Source organism: Physeter macrocephalus, chromosome 7 (assembly GCF_002837175.3).
Source record: "Physeter macrocephalus isolate SW-GA chromosome 7, ASM283717v5, whole genome shotgun sequence".
In the NCBI taxonomy this organism is placed as follows: Eukaryota; Metazoa; Chordata; class Mammalia; order Artiodactyla; family Physeteridae; genus Physeter; species Physeter macrocephalus.
Window position 1 is genome coordinate 138,009,900 of NC_041220.1, and position 27,570 is coordinate 138,037,469.

A 27,570-nucleotide genomic window follows, 5' to 3' on the forward strand; every position below is an offset into this window, starting at 1 on the left:
ATAAAAGAATGAAATTAGAACACTACCTAACACCATACACAAAAATAAACTCCAAATGGATTTAAGACCAGACACTATAAAACTCTTAGAGGAAAATGTAGGAAAAACACTCTTTGACATAAACCACAGCAAGATCTCTTTTGACCCACCTCCTAGAGTAATGGAAATAAAAATAAAAATAAACAAATTGTATCTAATTAAACTTAAAAGCTTTTGCACAGCAAAGGAAATCATAAACAAGGCAAAAAGACAACCCTTAGAATGGGAGAAAATATTTGCAAATGAAGCAATGGACAAAGGATTAGTCTCCAAAATATAGAAACAGTTCATGGAGCTCAGTATCAAAAAAACAAACAATTCACTTAAAAAATGGGCAGAAGACCTAAATAGACATTTCACCAAAGTAGACATACAAAAGGCCAAGAAGCACATGAAAAGAAGCTCAACATCACTAATCATTAGAGAAATGAAAATCAAAACTACAATGAGGTATCATCTCACACGAGTCAGAATGGCCATCATCAAAAAATCTAGAAACAATAAATGCTGGAAAGGTTATGGTGAAAAGGGAACTCTCCTACACTGTTGGTGGGAATGTTAATTGATACAACCACTATGGAGAACAGTATGAAGGTTCCTTAAAAAACTAAAAATAGAACTACCATATGACCTAGCAGTCCCACTACTGGGCATATACCCTGAGAAAGCCATAATTCAAAGAGTCAAGTACCACAATGTTCACTGCAGCACTATTTACAATAGCCAGGACATGGAACAAAGCTAAATGTCCATCAACAGATGAATGGATAAAGAAGATGTGGCACATATATGCAATGGAAGATTACTCAGCCATAAAAAGAAATGAAATTGAGTTATTTGTAGTGAGGTGGGTGGACCCAGAGTCTGTCATACAGAGTGAAGTAAGTCAGAAAGAGAAAAACAAACACTGTATGCTAACGCAAATATACGGAATCTTAAAAAAAAAAAAAAAAGATACTGATGAACATAGTGGTAGGGCAGGAATAAAGACGCAGACACAGAGAATGGACTTGAGGACACAGTGGGTGGGAGGGGGAAGCTGGGGCGAAGTGAGAGTAGCATCGACATTATATACACTACCAAATGTAAAATAGATAGCTAGTGGGAGCAGCCGTATAGCACAGGGAGATCAGCTCGCTGCTTTGTGTCCACCTAGAGGGGTGGGATAGGGAGGGTGGGAGGGAGGCTCAAGAGGGAGGAGATATGGCGATATATGTATACATATGGCTGATTCACTTTGTTGTACAACAGAAACTAACACAGTATTGTGAAGCAATTTTACTCCAATAAAGATGTATCTTAAACAAAAAAAGAGTAGCAGGAGGGAGATCTTTGTGGTGGTCTGATCCTTCAGTATGTCAATTGTGGTGGTGGTAACGTGAATTTTTACATGTGATAAAACATCTTAGAATTACATGCCCACATTTTTCTGATGTTAGTTTCCTTATATTGATGTTATTCTATGGTTATGTGAGATGTCACTATTTGAAGAAACTGGATAAAGAACATAGATTACCTCGATATACTATCGATATACTATCTTTGCAACTTCCTAGGAATTTGCAATTATTTCAAAATAAAATGTTTTTCTAACGGTTAAAAAAAAAAGCAAAAAACAATGAGTAGAAGTATTGCCATCTAAACCAACACCTTAGTAGAACAGTTGCTATTTAACTCTTGTCTTTACTTCTTCTATAAACTAGTACTTCAAGTACCTGAGGAAGAGTTCTGTTTTAGAGAATTCAGTCACTTTACAAATTAGTGTTCTTTTGAGGGAAAAATTAGTAACCCAGGAGACATTCGACACTAAAAATGTAACTAAGTCCAAAAGAAAAGGCCAAAGCAAAAACAAGAATAAAGAAGCAAGCAAAAACTACTTCTCTAACTTTTTGTGCTAAATGCCAATGTTACTAATTTGTACTTAGTATCATTATTTTTTCCCCGATTATTCCAACTTAAACACAGTCTAGTCTATTTTATTGATATTGGCCTTCGGCAGAAAATCTTACCAATGCATTCCCATCTGCAGGTACATATGCTTTAAGACTTCTTTCTTTCAGGCAACAGAAGGTTAATATATGCTGCTAAAAAAAAAATGCCTTAATTTTCTTTCATTTACTGAAGAACAGTCGGATGAACACCTATAGGCAGATCTCTACCTGCAGGCATGAGTATGCTTTAAGAGAAGTTCTCTTAAGTTATGCAAGATGCTTTTAGAAGGAATTCTTTGTGTGTTAGCTAATTACAACCCTGCTCTAAAAAAAATGTTTACTTTGAATATTCTTAGAGCTTTTCCAATTCCTTTGCTGTACTGCAGTCTGTTTGCTCACACTTTCAGGAGATAAAAGAAATAAATGCAACATTTAAAAAAAGAAAACCTTATTCTAAGACTTTATTAAAAACAGTATCCTTACTCTTGGTTTAAAATCTTAATTGATGGTTGATATAAATATGAGGATTTTTTAGTCTCAACACAATCTGTTTAAATAATGATTGAAGAAAAAGTAACTACATGCCATTTATTTCAGAAATTTAAAAAAAAACTTGTTATTGGGGTTGTAAATACTTATACTAAAATAGAATAGCTTATTTTGATTCTTTCATGGAAAAATCACAGAAATCACAAGAAAATGCTATCTCATCATTAGTCCAAAATATTGTTATTATCAAAACTCTTGTTATTAAACAATTCAAACATATAAAATAGTAGAAAATTTGGAGGTAGGCCAAAACATGTATTTACATTTAAAAATTGTAACTGTAAAAAAACAAATGACCAAATCCAAAAATGGGCAGAAGACCTAAATAGACATTTCACCAAAGTAGACATACAAAAGGCCAAGAAGCACATGAAAAGCTGCTCAACATCACTAATTATTAGAGAAATGCAAATCAAAACTACAATGAGGTATCACCTCACACCAGTCAGAATGGCCATCATCAAAAAAGAAATTGAGTTATTTGTAGTGAGGTGGTTAGAACTAGAGTCTGTCATACAGAGTGAAGTAAGTCAGAAAGAGAAAAACAAATACTGTGTCCTAACACATATATATGGAATTAAAAAAGAAAAATGGTTCTGAAGAACCTAGAGCCAGGACAGGAATAAAGACGCAGACATAGAGAATGGACTTGAGGACACAGGGAGGGGGACGGGTAAGCTGGGACGAAGTGAGAGAGTAGACTTGACATACATACACTATCAAATGTAAACTAGATAGCTAGTGGGAAGTAGCCGCATAGCACAGGGAGATCAGCTCGGTGCTTTGTGACCACCTGGAGGGGTGGGATAGGGAGAGTGGGAGGGAGGGAGACACAAGAGGGAGGAGATATGAGATATATGTATATGTATAGCTGATTAATTTTGTTATATAGCAGAAACTAACACAACATCATAAAGCAATTATACTCCAATAAACATGTTAAAAAAAATTGTAATTGTATTTTGATTCCTCAATTTATTTAGAGACAAATCTAAGAATTTTACTTTATGAGTATTTCATTGCCAATAAATATTATGATTCCATTCGGCATTAGAACATAACTCTGATCCACATCCTCTGAACCCTAATCTCAGATTGATTTACAATGGATAAAAATGTACAGATTTATTTATAATGGATTAAAATAAACAAATATTTTACTTATTTTTTCACTCAAACTTAACTCCCATTTTTGACAATTCGGCTCAATTTATCATTTGTCATGCAACATTCCCCCCAAAAAGCTATTTGTATCAAGAATCAGAACATTCCCATATTCTCTAAATGCATTATTTTTGACTTAGAGTGTTGTTGCAATCTTCAAAAGTAATGCTTTCAAGTATTTTATAACTAATTAACATGTTTAGGAATGTCAGTCTCAGAGTCAGGGAACTTAACTAGCTCAGAAAACATCCCATCACTAGTGCATGCCCTTGGGAAAATTATTGCCTCTTATTATTCAGGCAAACCATTAATATATGTTGAGTTTTTATTCATCTATAATACCCCAGTGACATTAGGAGCATTTTAACTATGACTGGGGCACACGAAGTGTGATATGTCTTATGACATTTGGGCTGCCATAGCAAAATACTGCAAATGGGTAACTTGCAAACAATAAACATTTATTGCTCACAGTTCTGCAAGCAGGAAGTCGGAGATGAGGATACCAGCATTCTTGCTTGAGGGTCACAGACTTCTGGGTCATAGATTGTCATTGTATCTTCACATGGCAAAGGGGTTAGGGATCTCTCTGGAGCCTCTTTTATAAGGCACTAATGGCATTCATCAGTGACCTAACTGTCTCCCCAAAGCCCCGCATTCTAATAACATCACCTTAGAAGATTAGGATTTCAACATATGAATTTGGGGAAGACACAAACATTCAGACCAGAGTAATGATATAAACTTTAGGTGTAAGAGGTTGCAAAAGCCTAACGGTTGAAGGGATCCCTAAGATCTCTAGCCAGTTTTGTATTAAGTGACCTTAAAGTAAAACACCCCTCAATAAGTCTCTCAGAATACTAATGCTAAATTCTTAGCATTGTTGAGTTTTGTTTTTTAAGAGGAGATTAGGTAAGATGTACTGGATAATATCATAAGTATTCACCTATTTATATATGGAGATAAGAGACCCCAGATAAGGAAACACTGACCATATGTTACCTGGATGGAGAAAGACGACTATTAACAGTGTTAGTAAAAATAAAAAGACTATTCATACAAAACCACATGGAGTTTTTTGGGTTTGTTATTTTTTTTTTAGCTACTACGGTTTAAGAGCCAGTATACAGGGGTAAATTGTCCACTAAAGTCCATTAAATTTGGGTTCTATTCATAACTTTAACGCTGAAATTTGGTGTCACCACCATTGGCTAAAGAATTTGCTAACTGGGTCTCAGATTGTTCATTTGTAATCAAAAGATTATATGTTGGTCAATACAACACAGAACTATTTTTTAAATTTAGATTATTTACAAAGCTTGAATATTTTACTTTAACTTTTTTGAAGGTGTCTTAGTCCATTCAGGTTGCTATCACAAAAATACCATAGACCAAGTAACTTATACACAACAAGAAATTTATTTCTCACTCTTCCTGAGGCTGGAAAATCCAGGGCATTGGCAGATTGGGTGTCTGGTGAGAGCCTGCCTCCTGGTTCAGTGATGGCCATCTTTCCACTGTGTCCTCAATGGTGCAAATGGTGAGAGAGCTCTCTAGGGAACTAATCCCATTCATGAGAGCCCCACCCTCGACCTAGTGACCTCCCAAAGGCCCCATCTTCTAATACCATCACATTGGAGGTGAGAATTTCAACATATGCATTTGGAAGCACACAAACATTCAGTTCATATCAGTGTCATACATTTTTAGAAAATGATCTTATGACTTTATGAATGAAAAGAGGAATATCCAGTTTTTTTCCTGGACTCATTATATCTTCCCTAGTCTGAAAACCACCTACACACACACAAGGATTGAAAGACATGTTCCACCTAAGGATGGGTTATTATTTCCATTTACCATGTGATATGCTTGTCAACAGTTTTTCCAGTAACTGTAAACTTCCTCTCAAAAGAAGGGAGAAATTGGAGACATTAAAGAATTTGGAAGAAAGATCACATAAACATCTAAAGATGCTTTCCATATACAAGGCTGTAACAACAGTGCAGTCAGCAGGGACAAATGATCTAGAAGTAATATTAGCTGTGTTGAATTAGAAATGATTAATTTTGATTAAACATAAATAATATTGGTTAAAAAGACAGATTCATAATTGATAAGATAAACAATACTTATTCTACTTATTCTATTTGTGTTTCAATTTTTACTCCTTACCCCATCTTTTCAGCACTACTTTTTCTCAATTGTTTCCGCAAACAGACAAAATAATCCTTGCCCTTGTGAAGCTCACATTCTAGTGTAGAATGTCAGACAGAGAAACATAAACATAATAAATTAACAAATTATGTGCTAAAGTGATTGTGCCAGGAAAACTAGATTTATGAGCGTGGTGAGTTCTAGGGAGAGACTGAAACTGGAAAAGAGTTAGATGGAAAAAGCTTCATGGAGAAGGTGACATTTATGAAAAGGTCTGGAGGAGCAGTGAGAGTGCTGAGTCAGAATGTCTGACCGAAGAGCACTTCGGGAAGAGGAATAAGGCGGGGCAAAGCCTCAGAGTGGGGAGTGTGCCTGCCCTGTCACAGCAACAATAAAGGGAAAGTGGACCCCTCCTGCACTGTTGCTGGGAATGTCAATTGGTAGAGCCCCTATGAAGAACACTGTGGAGGTTCCATAAAAAACTAAAACTAGAACTACCATACGACCCAGCAATCCCACTACTGGGCATATACCCTGAGAAAACCATAATTCAAAAAGAGTCAAGTACCACAATGTTCATTGCAGCTCTATTTACAATAGCCAGGATATGGAAGCAACTTAAGCGTCCAACAACAGAGGAATGGATAAAGAAGATGTGGCACATATATACAATGGAATATTACTCAGCCATAAAAAGAAATGAAATTGAGTTATCACTACCAAATGAAAAACAGATAGCTAGTGGGAAGCAGCTGCATAGCACAGGATCAGCTCGGTGCTTTGTGACCACCTGGAGGGGTGGGATAGGGAGGGTGGGAGGGAGGCTCAGCAGGGAGGGGATGGGATATGGGGATATATGTATACATATAGCTGATTCACTTTGTTATACAGCAGAAACTAACACACCATTGTAAAGCAATTATACTCCAATAAAGATTAAAAAAAAAAAAAAGAAGAAGAAGATGATGTGGCTGGAGGAGAGCAAGCTGGAGAAAGAGAAGGAAATAAGATCGGACAGGAAATGAGTGTCAGGTCACCTTGGGCTGTGTATGTCATAGTAAGAAATTTATCCTTTATTTGAAGAGAAATAAGGAGTCATGGGTGGGTTTTAAGCAGAAGAGTGATAAGGCTTAGCTTTTGTTGTAACAGGGTTGCTCTGCCTGCACTTCTTTTCGTTTTCATTGAATTATAGTTGATTTACAATTTTGTGTTAGTTTCAGGTGTACAGCAAAGTGATTTATATATCTATATGTGTGGGTGTGTATACACACACCCACACATATATATTCTTTTTTAGATGATTTTCCATTATAGGTTATTGTAAGATATTGAGTATAGTTCCCTGTGCTATACAGTAGGTCTTTGTTGGTTATCTATTTTATACATAATAGTGTGTATATTTTAATCCCAAACTCCTAATTTATCCCTCACCCCTCCATTTCCCCTTTGGTAACCATAAGTTTGTTTTCTACATCTGTGAGTCTATTTCTGTTTGGTAATTAAGTTCATTTGTATCTTTTTTTTTTTGGATTCCACATGTAAGCAATATCATATGATATTTGTCCTTCTCCATCTGACTTATTTCACTTAGTATGATAGCCTCTAGGTCCATCCATGTTGCTGCAAATGGCATTATTTCCTTCTCTTTTATGGCTGAATAGTATTCCATTGTGTATATGTACCATATCTTCTTTATCCATTCAGGCTGCACTTCTAAGAGAAGACTGGGTGGAGGCATGTGTTCCAGTTAAAAGCCTATACTAGTTACAATGTATACTGATGTACCAAACAATCCCATCACCTCCATAAATCACCACAATAAATTTTACTTCTCACACATGTATATTCAACCCAGGTTTACAAGGGTTCTCTGCTCATCATGGTCATTAAGGGACTCAAACAGGCAGCAGCTGTGTCTTGGTGGCTTCAACAATATATAAGGTAGGAAAAGGGGACGTGGCAAAACCTGCATCCACTCTTAAAGTGTCACAGCCCTTTACAACTCATTAGCCAAAGCATGTCACAAGGTCAAGTCTAATTTCAATGGAAAGAGAGGAGCAAGCCTGTCATAGCCTAGAAGGGGAGAAAAATATTATAGAGACTCTTACAAAATCTCGAGCAAGAGGTGACAGTGTCTTAGAGGAGGGGGAGAGTGGTGGAAGCAGTGAGAAGTCACTGGATTCGGACATTTTCGGAATATGTAGCCAGCAGTATTCACTGACAAATGGATATTGGGTGTGAGAGAAAGAGAAGAGAGGAGTGATGACTTTGAGGTATAAACCACTGGGAAAAAGGAGTTTCCATAATTGAAATCAAGGAGACTAAAGGTTTAGCAGAATTTGGAGGGGACTTAGATTTGCATATACTAAGTCTTAGACATTCAGGTGGAGTGCTCAAATAAACCATTGACCATACAAGCTGGGGACTGCAAGGGAGATGTCTGCATTGGAGAAAAAAAATAAGAAAATCAGCAGCAGATAGGTGACATTTAAAGCCATGAGATTAGATGAGATCACCAAGGGAGTTGACAGTGGTCCAAGGATGGAGCTGTTTCACCAGATGCTACAAAACTGCAGATTTTGGTATCTGAATTCAGAAGTTAATAGTTTTTTCTCTAGATCCATCTGATACAGATAATTCTAGGCCTATATAACTGCACCATGTTTATCATACCTAAGTGTAACTGGAAATATTTACCCATTTCCTATAATGAGGTGATATATATGAAGTATACAACCACCAGTGCTGCACAGACACTGATCAAGCACAAAGGATGTTTGCTAGTATGCGGTCACCCTGCCTGTAACACCAACTCCTAACTTCCCTTCAAGGGCCCCACTGTCTAATATGTGAAACTCATCTTCACTTCCATAGGCAGCATTTAATTATTATTTGCCTTCCTATTTTATATAATATTATACCAAAATGTATTATAGAATTTGGTACTTTATGCAAATGTGTTAAATGTATTTTTTTCATCTTAAAACATGAATTCAGTGCATCTTTCTAATATCTTTGTAACACCATGAAGCAGAGGTCTTGAAACAGAGAAGAATCTTGAAAAAGAATATTGAAAAAGGATTAAAAATAATCATAATTATACTAACCAAACAGGTTATGACTGTTGGCAATTATCCTAATCCTATTTGACCTCATAATGCACTAGATACCAAATAAAGCTTTAAAATTTTTAAAGTAAAAACCAACACAACTTGACAATGTTTTACTAACCTGTAATTTTAAATACAATAAAAAGAGAATACTACACAATTGACTGTTTTAACAACAGGATACCCTACTGTGTGTGAGCTCCTCAGGGACCATATTTCATTCACTTATAGAATAACTATGTAGCATAATTCATGTGACACAGGAAGCATTTGATTCAGGAAATATTTTGAGAATCTATTTTGTGACAGGTATTGTCCAAAGATAGGGTAAGAGAAATAAGCTGGCAGATTAGTATCCTGCTGTTTACAGTTTACATTCTAGTGGAAGATATAAGAAATAAACACATACCTAAGTCTAAGGTATAGTTTCAGGTCAATGATAAATGACACATATAAAATTAAAGCAAGGTGTGGAATAAAGAATGAGGAAAAGGGAGGTTAGATAGCTGGGGAGAAGATGTCACCTTTCTGAGATGATGACAAAGGATGAGAGACAAGAATACCATAAAGAAACCAGCCAAATAGAGATCTGGGGAAAGATATTCCTCATGGAAAAATTAATAATTGTAAAGGTGCGTGGACAGAAATGATCTAGTGGGTTCAAGGGCAGCAAGGCCAGAGGGGCTGAAACAGAGTAGTAGGGAAACAAAAGGTAGGAGACAGGGCCAGAGACCTGGGCAGGGATCATATCAAGTAGAGCTTTGTAAACTAGAGAATTTGAATTTTACTCTGTGATAGGAAGCCACTGGAGGGTTTTGAGCATGAGAGAGATATGATTTGATTTATGTTTCCAAAAGACCACTTTGGATTCTGTGTAGAATATAGGTAATAAATCAGGTGATATCCCAGAGACCACCTTGTTAATAGGTTTTTAAAGTAATTTGGAAAAGAGATGATGATGGTTTGGACCTGTAGCAGTGTAAGTAACTAGAAGTCAAATTTGAAAGCTTATGCTTAAGCTTACAGACAGTAAGCGACCAGGTTACAGATGGCTGAGCAACCAGACAGTGGTTGATGGACTGCATGTACAATCTCCAGGAATGAGGGCAAGGATAAATCCTGGGGTTTTGGTATCACCTGCTGATACAGGGAATATTGGAGGAGTAGGATTTTGACCCAAGAAATCCATTTTGATTACGTTAAGTTTTACCTGCCACATTCAGATTTAAATGAAGATATCTAGAAGCGGAAATATCAAATTATGAACTCCGGATATACATTTTAGGATTGTCAGTGTATAAAATGGGTTCAAATCCATAGGAATGTCTGTAATCAACTCAAAAGAGAGAAGAAAGGATCTGACAGTGAGCACAATAGACTTGGGGAATTGGAGGAGGGGTCATTAATTAGGCTGAAAAGGATTCATTAAAAAGAAAGAAATCCAGTAGAGATTTTTGTTTGGGAATCCACAAAGAAAAGTTTTTATGAAAGAAGGAATGGTGTATTGTATAAAATGGTTCTTAGCTTCAAGTATGATGTTGGTTAAAATTGACCATTGGGGTTGGCCAGTGAAGGTTTGGTAACCTTAATAATAGTAATTTCTTAGTAGTATTAAACCACTCGGTCAAAATTAGTATTGAGCTGTGTTTAAAAAAGGACAGGCAAATATGAATGTGGTAATAACCAGTTATGTGAGGGCTCAGGGAATCAAAGAGGCTTTTGTCTGTTTTTAAATTGGAAGGATTTTTGCGATTTGATCGTGTGTAACACGTGGGAAATCAGGCTGTTGATTAGATATATTGATAGATTTGTTAATGGAAAGAAGAATAGGTCTATTTTTATTTCTCCTATTTTCTCAGTGAAGGAAGAATCAGTCACCAGCATTAAGAGATGGGAGAGGTGTGAGGAGAAAGTAAATGGTATAGTCTTTTGAAAAATAATGAGTAATGTAACTATAGAAATGTGAATTTCTACAGAAACCAATCTGGGTGATTAAGGGGTAAAATCTGTAACGGAGTGACAGTGACAATTGCATTGGATCTCAGGGGTCTCCAAACAAACATGATAATAATCTTTAAAAAACTAATTTTTTAAAGCACTGATTTTTTCCAAATAAATCTGGAGTGTGAAGTAAATAATCTAGTGCAGTTTTTCCCCAAAAACTGCTCAGAATAATATTTTTGTTTGATGAAATAGGTTTTCATAAAAAGAGGTGTTACATAAGTCTGAGGTTCACTGACTTAACCAAACTGAAACAGAGTTTGGTTGATAGTTGGTTTGGTTTTGTTTTATACTTTTAAACTGTAGGACTTATCAGAGCCTTTAATAAGCCACTGGACATCGTGACTCTCCAAGAGGGTGATTTTGAATGTCGTATTTGAGGATAGCCCTTTTTGGGGAAGGGAGAGGATCCCCAAAGAATCTGATTATTTTCCTTTCTCCAGTGCACAGTCACCCTGGTAAATGTCTATAGGTCTCTGGGAGAAAGCTAGGAGAATGAGTAAGGTATAAATTTTGGTGTAATTTTGAGAATACAGTTTGGGAAAATCTGCCCTGGTACTTCTGAATTTCAAATATTTTACTACACTCCCTTTTCATTTTATTTCTCCTCCATGACTGATTTACATAATAACTTCCACTCTCCTTTGTTTTGCTTAGATTAATAAAATGTTATGAGATTTATTTTGTGAGATATGCCAGCTAACATATCACTTTTCCTATGGTAATCAGGCACTAACCACCTGTTTTATTGATTGTAACATTATACTTAACTATGGAAGAAGTAGAAACAGCTTGTCTATTTTAATATGATTTTAGCTATTAAAGAATGTTTTCCTCTGAAGATTGTTACGTTTTAAGTAAACACAATAAAAAGACAAAGCAACCAAAATTTCAAGTTGTTTCAAGGTGGTACTAATGACAAGGAACTTGAGTAAAATGTGCCACATTGTGCATGGTAGCTGAAGAGATAATGTGTGAAATTGGGAATGCTATTTTCATATTTCAGAGGCAGGCAGAGACAAAAAGAAAAAATCTAATTTCATCATTTTGAGAGAAGGCGAAACAAAAATGCTCCTGTGCTTTCATAAGATTTTTCTCCTATTTTAGTCCATACACTGAGGTTTCTGAAAGTTCCATTTGCTAATAACTTAATTAGCAATTCAGGGTAGTTGGATCTGCAGCCTGATGCTGTTGTTGGAGTTGACTTTGAGAATGAAGGCAGCCCAATTTGTTGAGTGATTCCCATCTCTACCAACTGGCCGGCGTAATCTAGAAGCATCACCTGGGCTTCCCCTTGTTAACTCAAAGCATATCACAAGGCTCAGATTGATGTCTAGGGCCCCTGAGCTCTCTGCTCGCTGCCCACACAGCAGCTATAATCACATTCTGAGCATGGGAGTTTAGTTTTATCTAAGTGCTCCAAATCCACCGTCTCAAAAAGGGATGCTACAGGACAGAAGTGTCTTTTATTGAAATGAGCTGAAAGCATGTACATCCATAAGAAAATCTGTGCTTTCCCAAGGATACTCAGTAATGACTAATTGTGTCTGATGCCAGGTGCATAAAGCGAATAGCATTTGGTTTGGCTTTCACAGTTCCTAAGGAAAAAAAAGGTACATTGTATACAAAGAATCAGCATGTTGCTTTTCAAGATGTATTTATTGTTTCTGGGGATGATACCTGCTTTCTTTCTATTTATGATTCTAGTTCAGGTTCCTTATATTCTTTTTTTCTCTTTCATTTCCAGATTGAATTGTGATCAGAAGGGCAAATGGAATTGCATTTTGCAGAATCCTCTGTTGATTCATATATAAATTTCAGAAAATGTTGAGAATGACTGCCAGGAGATTAGCATTTCTTGCTCGAGATGTTCTTTGTTTGATTATCCTTCACACTGAGCAAGATTAATGGGCATCAAGAGATGGGGGCACGTAAGGACGCATATTTTAACCCAGCAGTTCTTTCGTTAGTGCAAGTGCCATAAATATTCACAATGTTGTTTGTGTTATTCTTCTTTTCAGTTCTCATTTTTATTCTCCTGCTATGTCTTTTTTTATCTCAGAAGTGCTATTACATAATTATCATTCTTAGTGTTGTGTGTGACACATTTAAGTGGTTCATTTTTTCTAACGACTAAAGATTGACCATCACTTAGCTTGCATGGATCTCTTCCAAATATTCCTCAGTTGCCATAATTTGGTAAAATGAGACACCTTCCTAGAAAGTTATTTTTTTAAAGCAAATTAACTATGTCAGGTTTATTTCATTTTGTTTTGATCTATGAATTAGTGTTTTATTTTCTGGTATAAAATAATTACAAAATGAGCGTAAATGAGCAGACCCATGGAAAATCTATCTATATAACTCAGTCCAATATTTAGTCTATGAAATATTATTTTGGTTAATTTCATGATATTCCTGTGTTATTATTTTAGTCCTGGACGTGGCACCAAATATTTAGGAAACTTTTTTAGCCAAGGTTCAATTAGAGAAGCAGAATCAGTAATAAATATGTATGAAGGGGTTAGCTTTCTTGATTGTAAGGGCTGCCTAGGCAAGTCCAAAATCTTTAAGGTTGGCCATCAGGAAGGGAAGAGTGGACCTCTCAGGCTGAGTTAAAGATGCAGTACACAGATAGAATTTCTTCCAGAAAACTTCTGTTCTGTCCTAAGGGCTTTCAACTGATTAAATCAGGCCTACCCAGATTATCTAAGATAATCTCCTTTGCTTAAAGTCAACCGATTATAAATGTTAACCACACCTACAAATGTCTTCACAGCAAGATCTAGATTAGTTTGACTGAATAACTGGGTACCTTAGCCTAGCCAAATTAACACATAAAACTGACCATTAAAGTCCAACACATATCCACTTGGCACCCCTACACATCTCCTTGAAGTATGTTTACCCTCCAAATAAAAACAGTAACAAAGTCCTATTTTCCAGCTAACGTGATACAGCTATCTTGCGCACTACCACAAATGCACTAACCATTTCCCTGGAGGAAGATGCACGGTCACTGGGTAATGTTTACTCTTCTCTTTTGATATCCTGTATCTTAAATACTGTGATGTAAAGTTAACTATTACTAATACATCTTATGTTCGATGATAAAAAAATGAATGGGAAGGAAAAGAGAAAAAATGCTTAATATATCTCTATCTATATACAAACACATTCAAGCAAAATAAGGAATAAATGATTAAAGATATTACAGTTCTCATTTCTGCAACTAGTCACAAGGTTATAGCTAATATTTATAACCACATTTCTACTATCATTCCAGTACCTCAGGTGACCATGGCTCTTTGCTTGTTGAGGTGACCTAAATGTTAATTCCTGAAGTGTCTGGGCCATGAGCAGTCTTACCTTAGTTGGGTTGATGCAATTTTCCATTAATTTAATCACAAGACTGGCAATACTAGAAAATAAGTTAGTGATCTCCTGTATTCCAGCCATATTCTTTCTTATCTCCATCGTATAGTGGAAATTAAAGTTGCGCAAACCAATCTCCCCTTGCTACTCAGGACCAATCACTCCTGTCAGCACAGAACTCCTTCCTTTGCTTGTTGATTCAGAGATATGAGGAGACCAAAATGGACTGTGACACTCTTAACTTCTAGTTCAATGGGGTCATTGCTGTGCCTCATGGAAGCATTTCTCCCTTTGGGCTAAGACATCTAAACCAGCAGAGCGTAAAGTCACAGGGACAGAAAGGAAGGAATTTGCTAATGGCAGTAGTGAGTGGTGCCACTCTCATTTCCACCCCTTGATTCCTAAACATGAATACTGGCTATGGAAAAAAAGAGCACATGATGTGTGCTTTCATTAATTTAGAGGCTATACAGCCTCATGGTGGAAATTGCCACAGCCCTGCAAGGTTTTACCACCTGGCTGACACTGCAACTGAATCTTCAAAAGGCTGTAGCTCTGTTCGGTCAAGTCAACTTATACTTGATGATGAGGGACATGGTACAACTGGTAAATTCAATGAACATGAACCCATTGCTAAACTTAATTTGCTGTTTAAGAAGTGATCATTACGTCACTGATCAGAAACAATGCTATCTGGAATACTGCAGTGGTGGATAGGCATTCTGTGAGTCCACAAATAGTTTCGACAGAAGCATTTTGTGCAAGACAGGTAAATCCATATTCAGAATAAGTGTCACGCAGAACACAGTGCCGCCCCTTCCATGAGAGAAATGGTTCGATGCAATCAATCTGCCAACAGGGAGCTGACTGATCACCCTGGGAAACAGTGCCATATTAGGGAGTCACTGTTGGTCTATACTGCTGGCATTGGGCACCCAGCAGTAGCTGTAGCCAGTTCTCTTTGGTGAACTGAAGTCCGTGTTGCCAAGCCCATGAATCACCTCCACCCCTGTCACCATGCCTACTCTGTTCATAAATTCACTGGGCAATAGCAGAAGTGGCTGAGAAAAGAGGCTAAGTGGTATCTGCTGATAGGTCATCCTATCCACTTGATTATTAAAATCCTCCTCTGCAGAGGTCACCTTTTGATGAACATTCCCATGGGACATAAATATGTTCACAACCTTTGCCCTTTCAGCACGTCCATGCGCATTTCTCTTCCCAGCACCTTCCTGTCACCAATTTTCCTATTACATTCCTTCCTAGTCTTTGACTAGTCAGCCAGATCTTTGTCCACAGCCCATAAATCAGTATATACTCGTACCTCTGGCACTTGTTCCTTCCAAGCAAAATGCACAGCGAGGTGCACTGCTTCAAACTCCGTCAACTGGGAAGATTTCCCTTCACCACCGTCCTTCAGCAATGTCTCAGGAAGGGCTTGGAGCGCTGCAGCTGCCTGCATGCCATGCGGGACCCTCTGTAAAACATTCCTGAGTTTTCTCTTGCTCAGTCGACTAATTATGCGAAACTACCCATGCCATAGGTGTGGGCTGAGAAAGAGAAGCTAATGAAGCAGGAGTGGGGGCTATGTGCATTTGCACCACTCCCTCGTGTAACTTGCTTGTGTCTTCAGGACTTGCTCTAGTTCAATATCATAGATATCACTTTTATTTGAAACCAGAGTGCTGCCGAGAATGCGCAGCTTCATGGCTTGGTGGGTCAGAAAATACTCAGTTCGTGATGGGCAGCTCAGGTTGCGTTGTAACTTGGTGGCAAAAGCTTAAGCATTCAGTCTCTACTAAGGCCCAGGAGCAGGTCAAGAGGTGTTTCTCAAAAGGAGAGTCATTATCTGCAGAGGATGACAGCCCTTTTCTCCAAAATCCTAAGAGTATTCTCTGTGATTCAGCTGGAAGGGCCTGTCAAAGCCTCCATGCAGCATCTCAATCTGCCACTCACACCCTTGCATGTGCCCCAAGTGACAGATCCATGGAAGCTTGCCACGGTCACAGAGCCTTCCTTTCTTCTGGACTCTAAAGTAGCAGCTGTTCAGGCCACTCGGTAATGGACTGGACTAGCATACTTAAAGCAGGAATATGTTGCCTCCAAAATCCAAAGAAGCACACTTAGCACTGACTCTCCTTTTTGGTTGGGCCAAATGCAACAACTTACCTTTTACCTTAGAAGGGACATCTAACATGCTCACGCCACTGAATTTCTAGAAATTTAACTAAGGTAGAAGGCCCCTGTGTTTATTTCCCACTTGTTACATGCAGAGTGATTTATTGGAGGGAACTGGTTTCTGTAGCTGTGGAGGCATGTCCAAAATCCACAGAGCAGGCCATCAGGAAAGGCAAGATGAAATTCTCAGGATGAGTTGAGGCCACTGTTCTGTTCTTAAGGACTTTCAAATGGTTGGATAAGAGCCATTCATAGAGATTATCTAGGATAATCTCTTTTACTTAAAGTCAACTTGATTATGACCTTGAATAACATCTAGATAATATCTTCACAACAGCACATAGATTAGTGTTTGATTGAATAATGGGAGACTCTAGCCTGTCCAAGTTGACACACTCAGCTGAGAGTCACTGTAACCTTTGCACAGTAACTTAGGTATCTCTGGAGATTTTTCCCAATTTATAAAATATGGCACTGTGTATATGGTCTTTAAACCTTCCCTAGCTCTGTATCACTTCAGAACTTCCACATGACACTCCGTTAGGTTAGAAGTCATACAAAAGAGCAAATGTAATCACCAACTGTTTGAGGTAACCTCTATAAATCCGGTTTACCCTAAATTTTCATCCCTATTTTTTCAGGTTGAATTTAACTCCCATCCTGGTCTCACCATATTTACAGTTTATTATTTATAAAATGTTTATTTTGATGCACCAATGAATATGTATTACATCAAGACACTATATGGAGGAGAAAGAATTTAAGCTTGTCAAGTGTAATGGCATGGAATTCTAGACAGTTTTCAGGTAGAAAAAACATACTAGAAAACTGGGTTACTGGAAGTAGGAGGAAAAAGCAGAGTTCTAGTAAAAATTATAGTCAAAAATAAAAGAAAATTATAAAAGGAAAGAAAACATGTTTTAGCTTCACAATTTTGATTTTGATGGAAGCTTCTTTATAAGCGTGTGGGAATTTTGCTATAATTACTGGATCTTTTGCACATAATTGGACATGAAATATAGAAATGAAAGGCATTGCTGTTAACCCACAGGTTAGCTGTGTCCTATGCTAGTAGTGTGAGACTCAGTATGTCAAATTAATATGGAGTCTTAAACCAGAGACTTTTCTCCAGATTATGTTTCTTAGTCGCCTGTGGTATGAATATAAAAGATTTCTTCTCAGCACTTTTTTTTGACACAGAAAGAAAACAGGAAGAAATGGGACTCTCAGTTGAAGTCAGTGTACCTTAATCTAACCCAAATTACCCCCAAAGGGCTAAACGTTCCCACTAGCCAATAGTAAATCTTTTTGATGTCACCTAAAATAGCTGTGTATTTTTGGAAAATAAGAGTATAGACAAGAGTTTCCTTTGAGTTTTATGTCAAAGGGAGATTTGCTCTGTTAAGCTCATTTAATGCAAAAGCTATTCCTAACTTTTGTAATAATTTTCCCCCTCTGTAAGATGATACAACATGCAATTCTCTACATTTTGTTACAGAAACTATCAGAAATACAAATTTAGATTTGAGTTCAAACCATACAGGAAAGGGATTTATATACAAGACAGAGCAGTGAAAGAATTAAAAATAGATCATTGATACCCAATATCAAAGCAAGAATATGACTTTTAAAATGTAGGAAAAAATATGTCTTCCAATGTCTGTAGTAATCACATGATCTATATAGGATTTAAAATATGGTATAAGGGTTTTCTATTTAATTTTTGAATTTAAATTTATTCTTCTTTTGAAGTGATGAAAAATACTAAAGAATGTCCTGTACCATTTTATTACCATAATAGTTATTACCTAAGCAAATGAAGCAAAAGAATTTTAGAAACAATTCTCTTTGTGTATCTTACTCCTAAAGATTCTTTAAAGCAATAGTTTTCAAACCCGGTCATTCTTTTTCTCCAAAGAACATTTGGCAATCTCAAGAGACAGGTTTGGTTATCACAACTGTGGTGAAAATGGGGGGGTATGATGCTACTGGCATTTAGTGGGTAGAGGCCATAGAGGTTATGTACCATTCCACAGGGCACAAGAAAGTCCCTTACCAACAAAGAATTATCCACCCAAAATATCAGTATTGCTGATACAATTTCTTTAAAGAATGAAACAAAGGTAACTGATGTAAATTCGGATACCTGAGAATTACTATCTACTAATGACAGAATACTATATTCAGTTCTGCCTTATAAGGTCTAAATGGCAACCACGTGCATTATAAAAGTTTCCTCCAAATAGATTCTGCTATTTTAATTATTATTTTTAATAATTCTGTCCTCATTTTACCTTTTTATTTCCTCTTTGATCTACTCAGTAGTATTTCATAGGCCATTGCTTCCTAAGTATATATTGCCATGACAACCAGAACGTCTCTACACACCCTCCCTTTGCTTATGATTTTCCTTTACTTATACCTAAGTCATTTCATGGATGGAAGTTAATTTTATGCCTTCAAAATCTTGTGTGCATTCATTCAATAACTATTTATTAGACATATTTTATGACCCAAAGCTATCTGCATTTGCATATTAATTATGAAAGAAATAAGAAGAGAATGTCATAAAGAAGTTGGTAACTTGGGAAGATTTTTAGAGGAAATCAACTATGAACTTGGCCTTGAAGTTGAGATTATAAAATGGAAATGCAAACGAGGGCAAATATCCAGTGAGAAGGGAAGTGTAGGCAAAGGAGGAGAGTGTCATATGAGTGAGATGTATATGAGGAACAGGACTGTCAGCTTGGATGAATAAATATCGTTTGCAAAAGCACATGGAAAGATAAGTTTGCTAATGATGGCTACATTTAAAAAGGTCTCAAGTGTCAAACTAAGGAGTCTGGGTTTTGTTTCTATTTTTGTTTTTCAAACAAATGGGAGATATAGAAATTTTTTGATGTAGAAAGGTGCCGTGGGCAAAGAAATTTTCTAAAATGACTAATCTGTTTGCAATATGACAAATGGAGTTTGCATGGGGGAAGGATCAGGACAAATTCGATATTAGGGAATGAATTTTAAAAGGAGTAGCAACTCTGGTGATAAATATGGGAAATCAAGACATTAGATTTAACACCCTGAAGAAAATATAGATCAACCTAGGAAAAAACTGTAATGACTGAGTACTGATATATACTATACTTGAGAAGCGGGAGGAAAAATAGAATAGAGTTGATCCAAGTGGCTAAAAAAGAAACAGGGAAAAGAAAATGCAGTGTAGAATCAGGAACTAAATCTAAGACCATACTGTATTAATTACTGCAATACCATACTGGTGGTGATTCACATTTATTTTGTTTAGAATTATTGTTTCCATGCTGATAAGCAAGACTGGTTCAGGATTTGCATTGCATGTAAACTATCTCTTTATATAATACTAAGATCAAATGGACTTGGAAGTTTTATAACTTTTACCTCTACATTGGAAATTTTTGGAGGAAAAGACATTATTTTGTGCTCAATTTTACTTCAATTTTTACAGAAAATCTTTGTGCAAATACCTTTGTGGGTTAAAAGACTTTGTGGGAGGGCTTGGGCATTTTAGTTTTCTTGTTTGTTTAGTTTTTCTCGTTTTGATTTTTTCTTTTGCTATTTCACATGTATTGGTCAATTTAGCCTTTCTAAGATAATTTTATGCATATTTGCATAATTCATTTATTTCTTCAAAACTCTATTCCATCTAGATTTCATAATTAATAAGTATGTAATTGAACATAATATCCTTCAAACTGGGCACATTAAGGAGGATTAATATATTGGAGTACATGAGCATGCATATTACAGTCTGTCAGCTCTTTTGTTAATGAAAGTGCTATAGATACAGAACAAAATCGTTTCATTAATATAGCTATTTCCTTTGTAATTCTTGTTATGGTCACTTTGCCAAAAGATCATATTCAAGCGACCTTATTTTTATGTATCTATGTGTGCATTTTTTGTTCTTCTCCTTTAGTATTCTTGCTTGACACTAAGTAGAACATTTTGACCCAAATAAGATTTTCTTCAGCTCAGAGAAATTGCCCTTGTTTTTTTGATGGCCCTTTTTTCTTGTTTATATGTTGTATTTTCCGAAAATTTCTATGAACTATTTTCTCAATTTTATCTGATGACTTAGATCTTTATATTTGCTAAGTGGAACAAAGAACAGCAAGAACCTACCTGACTGAGATGGCCAGTGCATCTCTGGGCGGGTTCCTTTCTGTCTGCAGGATTTGCCTGAATACGGTCTTTTCCTCAAACTGACCATGTAGGGCAGGGGTCCCCAACCCCGGGGCCACAGACCGGTAACGGTCTGCAGCCTGTTAGGAACCGGGCCGCACAGCAGGAGGTGAGCGGCGGGCCAGCCCTCAAAGCTTCATCTGCCGCTCTCCATCGCTCCCCATCGCTCCCCATCGCTGCCCATCGCTCGCATTGCCACCTGAAACTTACCCTCTTCCCACCCTCTTCCGGAAAAATTGTCTTCCACAAAACTGGTCCCTGGTGCCAAAAAGTTTGGGGACCGCTGGTGTAGGGCATAAACTGGTAGAATGCCCATAGCATTTAGTTGAGAAAGTAAAAAATCACAATATCCTGGTAGAAGAATTTAGGACTTTTCTATTCCACCCAGCATCTATAGATGCTATAAAATCTATTTTTCCATCCCTGGCTACTATGATGAGATGGGGCTGCCTGAGGTCTTTTCTGGCTTTTTTATCACCAAAATACCTGTGTTAGGCACTTATATGGCAGACACCAATGCACAGAGGGAACTACACGTAACAGTTTGGAGTAAAAACAGCAGCTGCATCCTCTCAGTACAACAATTAAACCCTGGTTAGTTCTTTATCCACTTTGATGACTCCAGTAACTACTCTGTAACTTGCTGATGGTTTACTTTGTTTTGGGTTTGTTTTCTTTTATTTTTGGTGTTTTTAAGGAAAAATCAATCAACAACAACCTCAAACAACTTACCTCTCTCCTCTTTTTGTATCTTTGCTCTATTTTGTCGATCTTGTTCTGCTTTAAAATTTGCAAATTTGCTTAACATTTTTATCATCTTTGACACAATTACTTATTTCTAGTGATTGTATGGGTTAATTTATATTTTCATATTTTTTCAATTGTCTCTTTGATTATACCAGTGGGGAGGATAATATATGAATTCAAAACTCACCTCTTGACATGAAGCCTTAATCTTTTATCTCCAATTACTTTTTAATGTACTTTAAAATCGTATACATTCAGATACATCTTACCTTTTTAAACTATCTAGGCTGTTTGTTAATTAAGATCCCCAATAAACTTGATGTTTTAACCATTATCCGAGGTATATATAAGTGCCCTAATATTCTAATGCCTGTAAAGCCTGGATTTTGCTGAAACAGTCTTGTTTTCTAATATTTGGCATTGAATCCAACTGGTACACAGGTCTATTCCTTTAACTTGATTATTGATTGGGAATATATGCTCACAATTAAGTAAGAGCCTCAATGTTGGTCTCTCAAGATTTAGGACACAACTCACAGGAAGGGACATGGTCTCTTAGGCCCGCAGAATTTCCATGAGGACATTGTCCACAAATCTTCACAGCAGTCTGAAATTTTATTTTAGAACATAAAAATACCACTTTTGAAAATTAGTAAAACTTTGGGGTTTTAGTTTTTGCTTTTGTAAAGCATCTGCTAGTAATTGAAATAAACAGAAGTCACATACCAATTACTTCATCAAGAAGGTAATCACTTAGTGGGAGAGAAGCATATAAGAATAAACAATAGTTCTTTTTCTCCTGAGTTGTAGTTACAGCTCTGCTGGTTAATAGATAATGGCCTTTGGGAAGTAACTCAGTCAGTCAAAGCCTCAGCATCTCATAAAATTTAGTGAAATGTAGTGACGTACTTCCTGCATAAGAAAACTAGGAAGCTCAAAAGAGAGAATTATATAAATCAGTTGTAAGTATGTCAAGATATTGTACAAAAGTGTATATGATTTTATTAAATGAATATATTTTTAGCTGACTAAACAATTTCTGATTCTGACCTAGTCTTGCATTGGAAAGTGCCTCACAACCAGAAGGTCTGCAGCAAGAACAATGTAGATACCTAAGAGAATGCAAAGTATTACCTGGTGACTGAGAAACAGAATCCGACATAGTTTCCCACGTGAGTAATTCCAAGTCCAGCACACACTTCTGTTTCCCCTAGTAATAAGCACATTCCGATATATGCATGCCTGTGACAGTAGCTATGCTATGTACAAGCTCTTCCTCACACTTCTTTATGATTTAGGAAAGCAAAGAGAATGACATCAAGGCACTGAGATCTTGGATCTTACCTTTGCGTCAAAAGTAGCAGATGCCAGTTGGGAGAGTATGGACAAAATATTGAGAAGTGCTTGTCTGCTTACTTCTAAAAAGACAAGTTCTTCTCCCAAAACCATCTGCCATGTAATCAAATTCTCTGGTCATCACATACAGACAAACTCAGTCAAATCAAAGTACAGATGGTCGTTTATTACAAAACAACACAGGAGGCTTAGAATAGATGATACATTTGGTCATTTTTGCACATAAAATCTCTGATTAAGTATGAAAAATGTGAACATTTGTTTATCTTGGAAAAACTGCTATTACTTGTCAGGCATGACCAATTAGTTATTTCTAAACTGTTATCCATATAATTAAGAAAAACAGCCATCTGTAAAGTCAGAAGTTTGTGTCTCTTTTCTGATCCACATGTAAATGTAAGTTCCGTAATCTGATTTACTTCAAAGAGAATTATCAGGCACAATACAAGACAGATGATAGAAACTGAAGTATTTTATAATTTCTTTCTCTGTTTATTCCTTCACTTAATGGGAGGATATATAGCTATTGTGGCTGGAATAAGGAAAACCAAAAGAGCATCACAAGAAAGCTTATCAGGATACTTATTTTTCAAATGTAAGACATGAGTGTTATGAAGAAAAGTAAAATTGTCACATAAGAAAATTTGTATCATTTTATCACACTTAAGCATTTTACACACTTAAGGCAGGAAAAAAATGAAACATGATCAAGTCTTTAAAAATAACCTCACTGGAATTCAATTTTAATGTGCATTTATATGTTACATGTATGTGCTTGATCTTAATGAATATTACTTTATGATATGTTAAATATAACTTTTATACTTAGCTAATTAATAAATATTTATAAAATGCTTATTTATATTTCATTTGTAACAACCAGCATTCTTTATCTCAAGCAAAATTCCTACATTATAGGATTCAATATCAAATTGTGAACAAATGAACTAGTCACATAAAATGCAATTTTCATGTTTTTTTTTTTTTATTTCCAGTAGTATTCAACACTTTCCTGAATTCCCAGAGTGGCAGTGAAGTATGTCACAAGAAAGGAATTCATGCATCAGTTACCATTTCCAGATGTCCCCTGCACCTACTGTTCTCACTATTGAATCATATACCCAGCTGTCTTTTCTTTGTTTCACCTACAATTTTTTAATGTTAAACATTTTAAAAGACCATAAACTCTATTTTAATTGAAGTTATTAATGCATAAAGCAGAAATACACTCTATCTCTCATAACCAATTACTCTTGAATTACTTACTATTCTGATTTGAAAGTGCCAGTAAAAAATAAAATTCCATAGGGGATTGTCAGCAGAATAAATTACTTATTTAATGACTTTCAAATACTTTTAATTAGTCAGAAAATAGGAAAATTCAAGATTCTGGGAATATGGCATTTATAGTATATGTGTGAGTAGCAAGTATTTCTGCTATGTATGAATAATCAATAGTGACTATTTCACATTTTAAACTTATAAAACATAATCAGAATAATTGATTAGCTTCCTTTCTGCATTTAATGCCATACAGTATATTTGAAGTTTGCTTACTAAATAGAAGCACTTTTTAAAATATTAAAGCCATCTCTTACTCTTGAGAAAGAAAATATTTAATAATGGGGATATCGATATTAGAGAAAAGACTGAACTCTCACGTTCATGATAGAGACAGGTGATGCAGAAACTAGACTGACTTTTTGTGACACTTGTCAAATGACTTCCAGAGAAGACTTCAAGTCCAAAAGGCCACAATACATGTTCTTCCTATCTGAGTTAATGTTGAAATAAGCAAGAAAAAATGTTTGTGAACTGAAATTAAATCATATGCAAAAGCTGCAAGATGAGTACTTCTCAATACGAAAGTTATTATGTAAAAGAAAAATTTAATGAGATGAAAGAAATAAGTGTTTGAATAAAATAAACAGGTAATCTGGTGGTTTTTATGGTTATCATTAGTATTAGTATAGTATTTTAGGTACTGAAAGAAAATTGAAACATTAAAAAATCAATTTCCATGGTTGTCTTCTAGATCAGATTTTTAGTCTTAAGAGCTCATTTCTCTATTAGAATCTAGTGAAGGTACCAAGAGCTCTTTTCTCTATTAGAATCTAGTGAGGGTACCAAGGAGCTTTTCTTTATGTGGCTAATATTTACTACACTAGAAATTAAAACTGAGAAATTTAAAACCACTTATTTATTTATCCATTAAAAGCAACAACAATAAACCTCTTACAAGTTAATGAAAAATAACTATAATGTCTTAGACAATAAAAAAGATGAGAAAAGTGACATGGCTTCATATTTTTGCAAATCTTGATGTCTGGCTTAAGGGAAGTCAGCTGAATTCTCATCTTCACTTTTGCATTCAAATCATTGTGATATCACATATGATGTAGCATCTGGAAATGGGTAGTTGTAAGAGAACGAGAGTGAAAAAGGCAAATAATATCATGGGATTATAGTGAAATTAATATTGGCCTCACTAAGCCACAAAAGGGTTTCAGAATCCCTATAGGACCTCAGAAAACACTGTGAGAACCACTATTATAAAGCATGTATAACACACAAATGGCTTCAAACCAATGGAAAGTACTTGACACTTGACAAGTGTCAAGTGTCTGTATAATACATGTTGTATATTTGTACCTAATGTATGAGATAAAAGCTATAGTCATGAGTGCACTATATCTGTTATATCCATTAGACATATAACAATACAGAACTGATTACACAAAGATATAACACTGAAATATTTTTAAATGAACAATGAAGAAAAATACAGTGAATGTTTTAATTGTATGATTTTATTAAAAACTAAGAAGATATTGAATTGAGCAGAATAAGATTTATCTAAATTAGAAAACAGAGCATTGTAATTTTGGTTTCCCAAATTGATATAATAGTTTAAATGATATCATCTAGGTTATAAAGCAAACTCCTAGCTAATTGCCTTAGCTTAAAACACTAATCCCCGCTCCTTTTTTTTGGTAACACCATGCAATATTGATGCACTTTATACTCATTCCTTGGTATAACATTAAAGACAAGTTTGTAAAACTGCCTGATGTAATGAGCTATGGTAAAACAGCAACATAGAGCACTTAGAGTCATACACCTCACAATGCTAAATTTCAATGAACCAGAGGCATTACATATAATGTTGACTAACATTATTTTCACTGCCTTCTGGCCTGCAAAAAAAATCAAAAGAAAATTGTCATCAGGTTTTAAAAACGATGAATTAGTTTTTCAGTGAGAAATGCAACTGGAAAATAGCATGCATTATTCAATGATTTGCATAGAAATCCCATAGGATAATCCTTATATTAAAATTGTGCAATAAGGCCACACTCATCAGATCAGAGCAACAATGTTACATAAAGTAAATAATTAGTGAATAAAGTGGCGAACAGATGAAAGACAAATATGGATTTGCTGACTAGATCTGAAACAGGTTGATGAGTAAGTGAGAAATGACCTAGTGTTAAGGAAAAATATGAAGCAGCAATAGATTTGTGATAACATCTGGAAGAGAGTACATGTGCTAAACTAAGGAAGACTGACTTGGTGAGAGCTTTTCTAGCCAGCCAAGACAAGCAAAAGCCTCCCAAAGGGAAGGTCCACTTCATAGATGAGATCTTGTTCTCTAATCGAATCCAAAAGTCACAGCACCAGTTAATTTCTAAATACTAAATTTCTTTTCCATGTTATTCAACCTTTAACTATAGAATGTTTTCCCCTGGGATGAATATCACAGGTCAATATCGCAAAATACCAAAATGATAAGTGAATTTTTCCCATGTAAAAACTAGTTTGAGGGACTTCCCTGGTGGTGCAGTGGTTAAGAATCCACCTGCCAATGCAGGGGACATGGGTTCGATGCCTGGTCTCGGAAGATCCCACATGCCGTGGAGCAACTAAGCCCGCGAGCCACAACTACTGAGCCTGCGTGCCACAACTACTGAAGCCAGCACACCTAGAGCCGGTGCTCTGCAATAAGAGAAGCCACCGCAATGAGAAGCCCGTGCACCACAACCAAGATGAGCCCCCGCTCACCGCAACTAGAGAAAGCCTGCACGCAGCAGCGAAGACCCAACACAGCCATAAATAAATAAATAAAATTTAAAAATAAATAAATAAATAATAAAAACTTGCTTGACTAATCAACGCACTCATTCCATTTATAAGTTTCAAAATTTAAGTTTTAGACTAAACAAAGTGACTGAATTGATTATCTTTAAAAGTACAAAAGCAGGGCTATTAATTCTATGTATGTTGTTATAATTTGTTCCTTTTAGTATGATTATTATACTTTATACTCATCATTATTAAAATTTAAAAATACTCTAAATACAAGTTTTAATGTAATAATATATCATTTGTTATGAATTAATATTATTAGCCATAATTGTATTGTTAAAACACACATATATACACTTACATAAATGGTGAGTTAAAAAGCTGGAAATTAAAATATAGCCCCCAAAGTACCTTAATGGATAAGAAAAGACAATGTAAGTAAGTATCTGACTGCAGTGATTTCTAGATATTATCACAGTAAGAGTCAGGCTTGGATATTCCAGAAAATGTATGATTATAAAGGGACCAAATTTCAGATGAGCTCATTGACAACAGATTTTCCTTATTACTTCTTCTTACTAAAATTCCAATCAACACCTTTCCCTTGTTACATATGCATTGAGGAAGGCAGAAATTAGGGAATCTGCTGCCCTTTGTGT

The 27,570-nt window shown here is 35.9% G+C and overlaps 1 long non-coding RNA gene across 1 annotated transcript in view; it reads left to right on the top strand.

Moving 5' to 3' along the window:
• Positions 1 to 23,941, top strand: part of LOC114486536 (uncharacterized) — a 169,349-nt gene extending 145,408 nt beyond the window's left edge. Inside the window, exons 2-3 of the long non-coding RNA XR_003680398.1 lie at positions 22,524 to 22,641; positions 23,821 to 23,941. This is a non-coding gene — a long non-coding RNA (uncharacterized lncRNA). The remainder of the gene's footprint in view (positions 1 to 22,523; positions 22,642 to 23,820) is intronic.
• Positions 23,942 to 27,570: the final 3,629 nt, after the last annotated feature.